The sequence below is a fragment of the Calliopsis andreniformis genome, unplaced genomic scaffold (genome assembly GCF_051401765.1).
Source record: "Calliopsis andreniformis isolate RMS-2024a unplaced genomic scaffold, iyCalAndr_principal scaffold0033, whole genome shotgun sequence".
Lineage (NCBI taxonomy): Eukaryota > Metazoa > Arthropoda > Insecta > Hymenoptera > Andrenidae > Calliopsis > Calliopsis andreniformis.
In genome coordinates, this window is record NW_027480442.1 from 3429207 (window position 1) to 3438285 (window position 9079).

Sequence of the window (9079 nt, forward strand, 5' to 3'; positions counted from 1 at the left end):
TTGCCCGGAACGTAGAACTGACCATCACTTTCAAACTTGTTACAATTATTCCTGTTATACGATGGAAAAACTGTTACATTTTTATTGCATTTTATGCTTCGGGCGTTGACTTCCAAGGCCCTAACTAATCAATCTGTTGGAGCAACGCCCTAGGGTGAAGCCTAGGCTGCCCGGAAAGTAGAAATGTCCATAACTTTCATACTGGTTGCAATTATTCGTTTTATACGATGGAAAAACTGTTGTATTTAAATTGTATTTTATGCTTCTGACGTTGACTTCTAAGGCACCAACTATTCGATCTGTTGGAGCAACGCCCTAGAGTGAAGCCTAGGTTGCCCGGAACGTAGAAATGACCATAACTTTCACACTGGTTGCATTTATTCGTTTTATACGATGGAAAAACTGTTGCATTTATATTGTATTATATGCTTCTGGCGCACCCTTCTTAGGCCCTAACTATTCGATCGGGTGGAACAACGCCCTAGGGTGAAGCCTAGGTTGCCCGGAAAGTAGAAATGACCATAACTTTCGAACTGTTTGGAATTATTCCTGTTATACGATGGAAAAACTGTTGTATATATATTGTATTTTATGCTTCGGGCGTTGACTTCTAAGGCCCTAACTAATCAATCTGTTGGAGCAACGTACTAGGGTGAAGCCTAGGCTGCCCGGAAAGTAGAAATGTCCATAACTTTCATACTCGTTGCAATTATTCGTTTTATACGATGGAAAAACTGTTGTATTTATATTGTATTTTATGCTTCTGACGTTGACTTCTAAGGCACCAACTATTCGATCTGTTGGAGCAACGCCCTAGAGTGAAGCCTAGGTTGCCCGGAACGTAGAAATGACCATAACTTTCACACTGGTTGCAATTATTCGTTTTATACGATGGAAAAACTGTTGTATTTATATTGTATTTTATGCTTCTGGCGTTCACTTCTTAGGCCTTAACTATTCGATCTGGTGGAACAACGCACTAGGGTGAAGCCGAGACTGCGCGGAACGTAGAAATGACCATACCTTTCACACTGGTAGGAATTATTCGATTTATACAACGGAAAAACTGTTCTATTTGTTTTGTGTTTTATGTTTCGCGCGTTGACTTCTAAGGCCCTAACTATTCGATCTGGTGGAGCAACGCCCTAGAGTGAAGACTAGGTATCCCGGAACGTGGAAATGACCATAACTTTCACACAGATAGCAATTATTCGTTCTATACATGGAAAAACTGTTCTATTTATTTTGTATTTTATGCTTCGGGCGTTGACTTCTTAGGCCCTGTCTATTCGATCTGGTGGAGCAACGCCCTAGGTTGAAGCCTAGGTTGCCCGGATAGTAGAAATGACAATAACTTTCATAGTGGTTGCAATTATTCGTATTATACGATGGACAAACTGTTGTATTTATATTGTATTTTATGCTTCTGGCGATGACTTCTGAGGCCCTAACTATTCGATTTGTTGGAGCAACGCCCTAGGGTGAAGCCTAGGTTGCCCGGAAAGTAGAAATGTCCATAACTTTCATACTGGTTGCAATTATTCGTTTTATATGATGGAAAAACTGTTGTACTTATATTGTATTTTATGCTTCTGACGTTGACTTCTAAGGCACCAACTATTCGATCTGGTGGAGCAACGACCTAGAGTGAAGCCTAGGTTGCCCGGAACGTAGAAATGACCATAACTTTCACACTGGTTGCAATTATTCGTTTTATACGATGGAAAAACTGTTGTATTTATATTGTATTTTATGCTTCTGACGCTGACTTCTAAGGCACCAACTATACGATCTGTTGGAGGAACGCCCTAGAGTGAAGCCTAGGTTGCCCGGAACGTAGATATGACCATCACTTTCACACTGGTTGCAATTACTCATATTATAGGATGGAAAACCTGTTGTATTTAGATTGTATTTTATGCTCCTGGTGTTGACTTCTTAGCCCTTAACTATTCGATCTGGTGGAGCAACGCCCTAGAGTGAAGCCTAGGTTGCCCGGAACGTAGAGATGACCATCACTTTCAAACTTGTTACAATTATTCCTGTTATACGATGGAAAAACTGTTACATTTTTATTGCATTTTATGCTTCGGGCGTTGAGTTCTAATGCCCTAACTAATCAATCTGTTGGAGCAACGCCCTAGGGTGAAGCCTAGGCTGCCCGGAAAGTAGAAATGTCCATAACTTTCATACTGGTTGCAATTATTCGTTTTATACGATGGAAAAACCGTTGTATTTGTATTGTATTTTATGCTTCTGACGTTGACTTCTAAGGCACCAACTATTCGATCTGTTGGAGCAACGCCCTAGAGTGAAGCCTAGGTTGCCCGGAACGTAGAAATGACCATAACTTTCATACTGGTTGCAATTATTCGTTTTATACGACGGAAAAACTGTTGTGCTTATATTGTATTTTATGCTTGTGGCGTTGAATTCTAAGGCACTAACTATTCGATCTGGTGGAGCAACGCCCTAGAGTGAAACCTAGGTTGCCCGGAACGTAGAAATGACCATTACCTTCACACTCTTTGCAATTATTCATTTTAAACGATGGAAAAGCTGTTGCATTTATATTGTATTTTATGCTTCTGGCGTTGACTTCTTAGGCCCTAACTATTCGATCTGGTGGAGCAACGCCTTCGAGTGACGCCTAGGATGCCCGGAACGTAGAAATGACCATACCTTTCACACTGGTTGCTATTGTTCCTGTTATACGATGGAAAAGCTGTTGTATTTATATTGTACCTTATGCTTCTGGCGTTGACTTCTAAGGCCCTAACTATTCGATCTGGTGGAGCAACGCCCTAGGGTGAATCCTAGGTTGCCCGAAAAGTAGAAATGAAAATAACTTTAACACTGGTTGCAATTATTCGTTTTATACGATGGAAAAACTGTTGTATTTATATTGTATTTTATGCTTCTGGCGTTGACTTCTGAGGCACTAACTATTCGATCTGCTGGAGCAACGCCCTAGAGTGAAGCCTTGGTTTCCCGGAACGTAGAAATGATCATGACTTTCATACTGGTTGCAATTATTCGTTTTATACGATGGAAAAACTGTTGTATTTATATTGTATTTTATGATTCTGGCGTTGACTTCTAAGGCACTAACTGTTCGATCTGGTGGAGCACCGCCCTAGAGTGAAGCTTAGGTTGCCCGGAACATAGAAATGACCATAACCTTCACACTGGTGGCTATTATTCGTTTTATTCGATGGAAAAACTGTTATATTTATATTGTATTTTATGCTTCTAGCGCTGACTTCATAGGCCCTAGCTATTCGATCTGGTGGAACACGCCCTAGAGTGAAGTCTAGGTTGCCCGGAACGTAGAAATGACCATCACTTTCACAATGGTTGCAATTATTCATATTATAGGATGGAAAACCTGTAGTATTTAGATTGTATTTTATGCTCCTGGTGTTGACTTCTTAGCCCTTAACTATTCGATCTGGTGGAGCAACGCCCTAGAGTGAAGCCTAGGTTGCCCGGAACGTAGAGATGACCATCACTTTCAAACTTGTTACAATTATTCCTGTTATACGATGGAAAAACTGTTACATTTTTATTGCATTTTATGCTTCGGGCGTTGAGTTCTAATGCCCTAACTAATCAATCTGTTGGAGCAACGCCCTAGGGTGAAGCCTAGGCTGCCCGGAAAGTAGAAATGTCCATAACTTTCATACTGGTTGCAATTATTCGTTTTATACGATGGAAAAACCGTTGTATTTGTATTGTATTTTATGCTTCTGACGTTGACTTCTAAGGCACCAACTATTCGATCTGTTGGAGCAACGCCCTAGAGTGAAGCCTAGGTTGCCCGGAACGTAGAAATGACCATAACTTTCATACTGGTTGCAATTATTCGTTTTATACGACGGAAAAACTGTTGTGCTTATATTGTATTTTATGCTTGTGGCGTTGAATTCTAAGGCACTAACTATTCGATCTGGTGGAGCAACGCCCTAGAGTGAAACCTAGGTTGCCCGGAACGTAGAAATGACCATTACCTTCACACTCTTTGCAATTATTCATTTTAAACGATGGAAAAGCTGTTGCATTTATATTGTATTTTATGCTTCTGGCGTTGACTTCTTAGGCCCTAACTATTCGATCTGGTGGAGCAACGCCTTCGAGTGACGCCTAGGATGCCCGGAACGTAGAAATGACCATACCTTTCACACTGGTTGCTATTGTTCCTGTTATACGATGGAAAAGCTGTTGTATTTATATTGTACCTTATGCTTCTGGCGTTGACTTCTAAGGCCCTAACTATTCGATCTGGTGGAGCAACGCCCTAGGGTGAATCCTAGGTTGCCCGAAAAGTAGAAATGAAAATAACTTTAACACTGGTTGCAATTATTCGTTTTATACGATGGAAAAACTGTTGTATTTATATTGTATTTTATGCTTCTGGCGTTGACTTCTGAGGCACTAACTATTCGATCTGCTGGAGCAACGCCCTAGAGTGAAGCCTTGGTTTCCCGGAACGTAGAAATGATCATGACTTTCATACTGGTTGCAATTATTCGTTTTATACGATGGAAAAACTGTTGTATTTATATTGTATTTTATGATTCTGGCGTTGACTTCTAAGGCACTAACTGTTCGATCTGGTGGAGCACCGCCCTAGAGTGAAGCTTAGGTTGCCCGGAACATAGAAATGACCATAACCTTCACACTGGTGGCTATTATTCGTTTTATTCGATGGAAAAACTGTTATATTTATATTGTATTTTATGCTTCTAGCGCTGACTTCATAGGCCCTAGCTATTCGATCTGGTGGAACACGCCCTAGAGTGAAGTCTAGGTTGCCCGGAACGTAGAAATGACCATCACTTTCACAATGGTTGCAATTATTCATATTATAGGATGGAAAACCTGTAGTATTTAGATTGTATTTTATGCTCCTGGTGTTGACTTCTTAGGCCCTAACTATTCGATCTGGTGGAGCAACGCCCTAGAGTGAAGCCTAGGTTGCCCGGAACGTAGAAGTGACCATAACTTTCACACAGGTTGCTATTATTCGTTTTAAGACGATGGAACAACTGTTGTATTTATATTGTATTTTACGCTTCTGGCGTTCACTTCTTAGGCCCTAACTATTCGATCTGGTGGAACAACGCCCTAGGGTGAAGCCTAGGTTGCCCGGAAAGTAGAAATGACCATAACTTTCAAACTGGTTGCAATTACTGCTGTTATACGATGGAAAAACTGTTGTATTTATATTGTATTTTATGCTTCTGGCGTTCACTTCTTAGGCACTAACTTTTCAATCTGTTGGAGCAACGCCCTAGGGTGGATCCTAGGTTGCCCGGGAAGTAGAAATGACCATAACTTTCATTCTGGTTGCAATTATCCGTTTTATACGAAGGAAAAGCTGTTGCTTGTATATTGTATTTTATGCTTCTGGCCTTGACTTCTTAGGCCATAACTATTCGATCTGGTGGAGCAACGCCTTAGAGTGAAGCCTTGGTTTCCCGGAACGTAGAAATTACCATCACTTTCATACTGGTTGTAATTATTCGTTTTATACGACGGAAAAACTGTTGTGCTTATATTGTATTTTATGCTTGTGGCGTTGAATTCTAAGGCACTAACTATTCGATCTGGTGGGGCAACGCCCTAGAGTGAAGTCTAGGTTGCCCGGAACGTAGAAGTGACCATAACTTTCACACTGGTTGCAATTATCCGGATTATACGATGGAAAAACTGTTGTATTTATATTGTATTTTATGCTTCTGGCGTTCACTTCTTAGGCACTAACTTTTCAATCTGTTGGAGCAACGCCCTAGGGTGAATCCTAGGTTGCCCGGGAAGTAGAAATGACCATAACTTTCATACTGGTTGCAATTATCCGTTTTATACGAAGGAAAAACTGTTGTATTTATATGGTATTTTATGCTTCTGGCGTTCACTTCTTAGGCCTTAACCATTCGATCTGGTGGAGCAACGCACTAGAGTGAAGTCTAGGTTGCCCGGAACGAAGAAATGACCATCACTTTCAAACTAGTTACAATTATTCCTGTTATACGATGGAAAAACTGTTGTATTTTTATTGCATTTTATGCTTCGGGCGTTGACTTCTAAGGCCCTAACTATTCGATCTGGTGGAACAACGCCCTAGGGAGAAGCCTAGGTTGCCCGGAACGTAGAAATGACCAGTACTTTCACACTGTTTTCAATTATTCATTTCATACGATGGAAAAGCTGTTGTATTGATGTTGTATTTTATGCTTCTGGCGTTGACTTCTAAGGCCGTAGCTATTAGCTGTGGTGGAGCAACGCCCTACAGTGACGCCTAGGTTGACCGGAACGTAGAAATGACCATTAATTTCACACTGTTTGCAATTATTCATTTTATACAATGGAAAAACGGTTGTACTCATATTGTGTTTTATTCTTCTGGCGTTGAATTCAAAGTCCCTAGCTATTCGATCTGGTGGAGCAACGCCCTAGAGTGAAACCTAGGTGGCTCGGAATGTATAAATGACTTTAACTTTCACACTGGTCCCAATTATTCGTTTTATACGATGCAAACGCTGTTGTATATATATCGTATTTTATGCTTCTGGCGTTGACTTCTAAGGCCCTAGCTGTTTGATCTGGTGGAGCATCGCCCTAGAGTGAAGCCTAGGTTGCCCGGAACGTAGAAATGACCATAAATTTCACACTGGTTGCTATTATTCGTTCTATACGATGGAAAAACTGTTATACTTATATTGAACCTTATGCTTCTGGCGTTGACTTCTTGTGCCCTAACAGTTCGATCTGGTGGAACAACGCCCTAGAGTGAAGCCTAGGTTGCCTGGAACGTACAATTGGCCATCACTATCACAAGGGTTGCATTTATTCCTGTTATAGGATTGAAAGACTGCTGTATTTCTAGTGTATTTTATGCTTCAGGCGTTGACTTCTGTGGCCGCCGCTATTCGATGTGGTGGAAGAACGCCATAGAGTGAAGCCTAGGTTGCCCGGAACGTCGAAATGACCATAACTTTCATACTGGTTGCAATTATTCGTTTTATATGATGGAATAACTGTTGTATTTATATTGTATTTTATGCTGCTGGCGTTCACTTCTTAGGCCCTAACTATTCGATCTGGTGGAACAACGCCCTGGGGTGAAGCCTAAGTTGCCGGAACGTAGAAATGACCATAACTTTCACACTGGTTGCTATTATTCGTTTTATACGATGGAAAAACTGTTATATTTATATTGTATCTTATGCTTCTGGCGTTGACTTCTTAGGCCCTAACAATTCGATCTGGTGGAACAACGCCCTAGAGTGAAGCCTAGGTTGCCTGGAACGTACAAATGACCATCACTTTCACACGGGTTGTAATTGTTCCTGTTATCGGATGGAAAGACTGTTGTATTTTTATTGTATTTTATGCTTCAGGCGTTGATTTCTGAGGCCGTAGCTATTCGATGTGGAGGAAGAACGCCCTAGAGTGAAGCCTAGGTTGCTCGGAATGTACAAATGACCATAACATTCACACTGGTTGAAATTATTCGTTTTATACGATGGAAAAACTGTTATATTTAAATTGTATTTTATGCTTCTGGCGTTGATTTCTTAGGCCCTAACTATTCCATCTGGCGGAACAACACCCTAGAGTGAGGCCTAGTTTGCCCGGAACGTAGAAATGACCATCACTTCCATACTGGTAGCAATCATTCGTTTTATACGATGGAAAAACTGTTGTATTTATATTGTATTTAATGCTTCTGGCGTTGAGTTCTAAGGCACAAACTATTCGATCTGGTGGAGCATCGCCCTAGAGTGAAGCCTAGGTTGCCCGGAACGTAGAAATGACCATAACTTTCATACTGGTTGCAATTATTCGTTTTATACGACGGAAAAACTGTTGTGCTTATATTGTATTTTATGCTTGTGGCGTTGAATTCTAAGGCACTAACTATTCGATCTGGTGGAGCAACGCCCTAGAGTGAAACCTAGGTTGCCCGGAACGTAGAAATGACCATTACCTTCACACTCTTTGCAATTATTCATTTTAAACGATGGAAAAGCTGTTGCATTTATATTGTATTTTATGCTTCTGGCGTTGACTTCTTAGGCCCTAACTATTCGATCTGGTGGAGCAACGCCTTCGAGTGACGCCTAGGATGCCCGGAACGTAGAAATGACCATACCTTTCACACTGGTTGCTATTGTTCCTGTTATACGATGGAAAAGCTGTTGTATTTATATTGTACCTTATGCTTCTGGCGTTGACTTCTAAGGCCCTAACTATTCGATCTGGTGGAGCAACGCCCTAGGGTGAAGCCTAGGTTGCCCGGATAGTAGAAATGACCATAAGTTTCATAGTGGTTGCAATTATTCGTTTTATACGATGGAAAAACTGTTGTATTTATATTGTATTTTATGCTTCTGGCGTTGACTTCTCTGGCCCTAACTATTCGATCTGTTGGAGCAACGCCCTAGAGTGAAGCCTTGGTTTCCCGGAACGTAGAAATGACCATGACTTTCATACTGGTTGCAATTATTCGTTTTATACGATGGAAAAACTGTTGTATTTATATTGTATTTTATGCTTCTGGCGTTGACTTCTAAGGCACTAACTGTTCGATCTGGTGGAGCAACGCCCTAGAGTGAAGCTTAGGTTGCCCGGAACATAGAAATGACCATAACCTTCACACTGGTGGCTATTATTCGTTGTATTCGATGGAAAAAATGTTATATTTATATTGTATTTTACGCTTCTGGCGCTGACTTCTTAGGCCCTACCTATTCGATCTGGTGGAACAGCGCCCTAGAGTGAAGTCTAGGTTGCCCGGAACGTAGAAGTGACCATCACTTTCACACTGGTTGCAATTATTCATATTATAGGATTGAAAACCTGTTGTATTTATATTGTATTTTATGCTCCTGGTGTTGGCTTCTTAGTCCCTAACTATTCGATCTGGTGGAGCAACGCCCTAGGGTGAATCCTAGGTTGCCCGGAAAGTAGAAATGACCATAACTTTCATACTGGTTGCAATTATTCGTTTTATACGATGGAAAAACTGTTGTATTTATATTGTATTTTATGCTTCTGGCGTTGACTTCTGAGG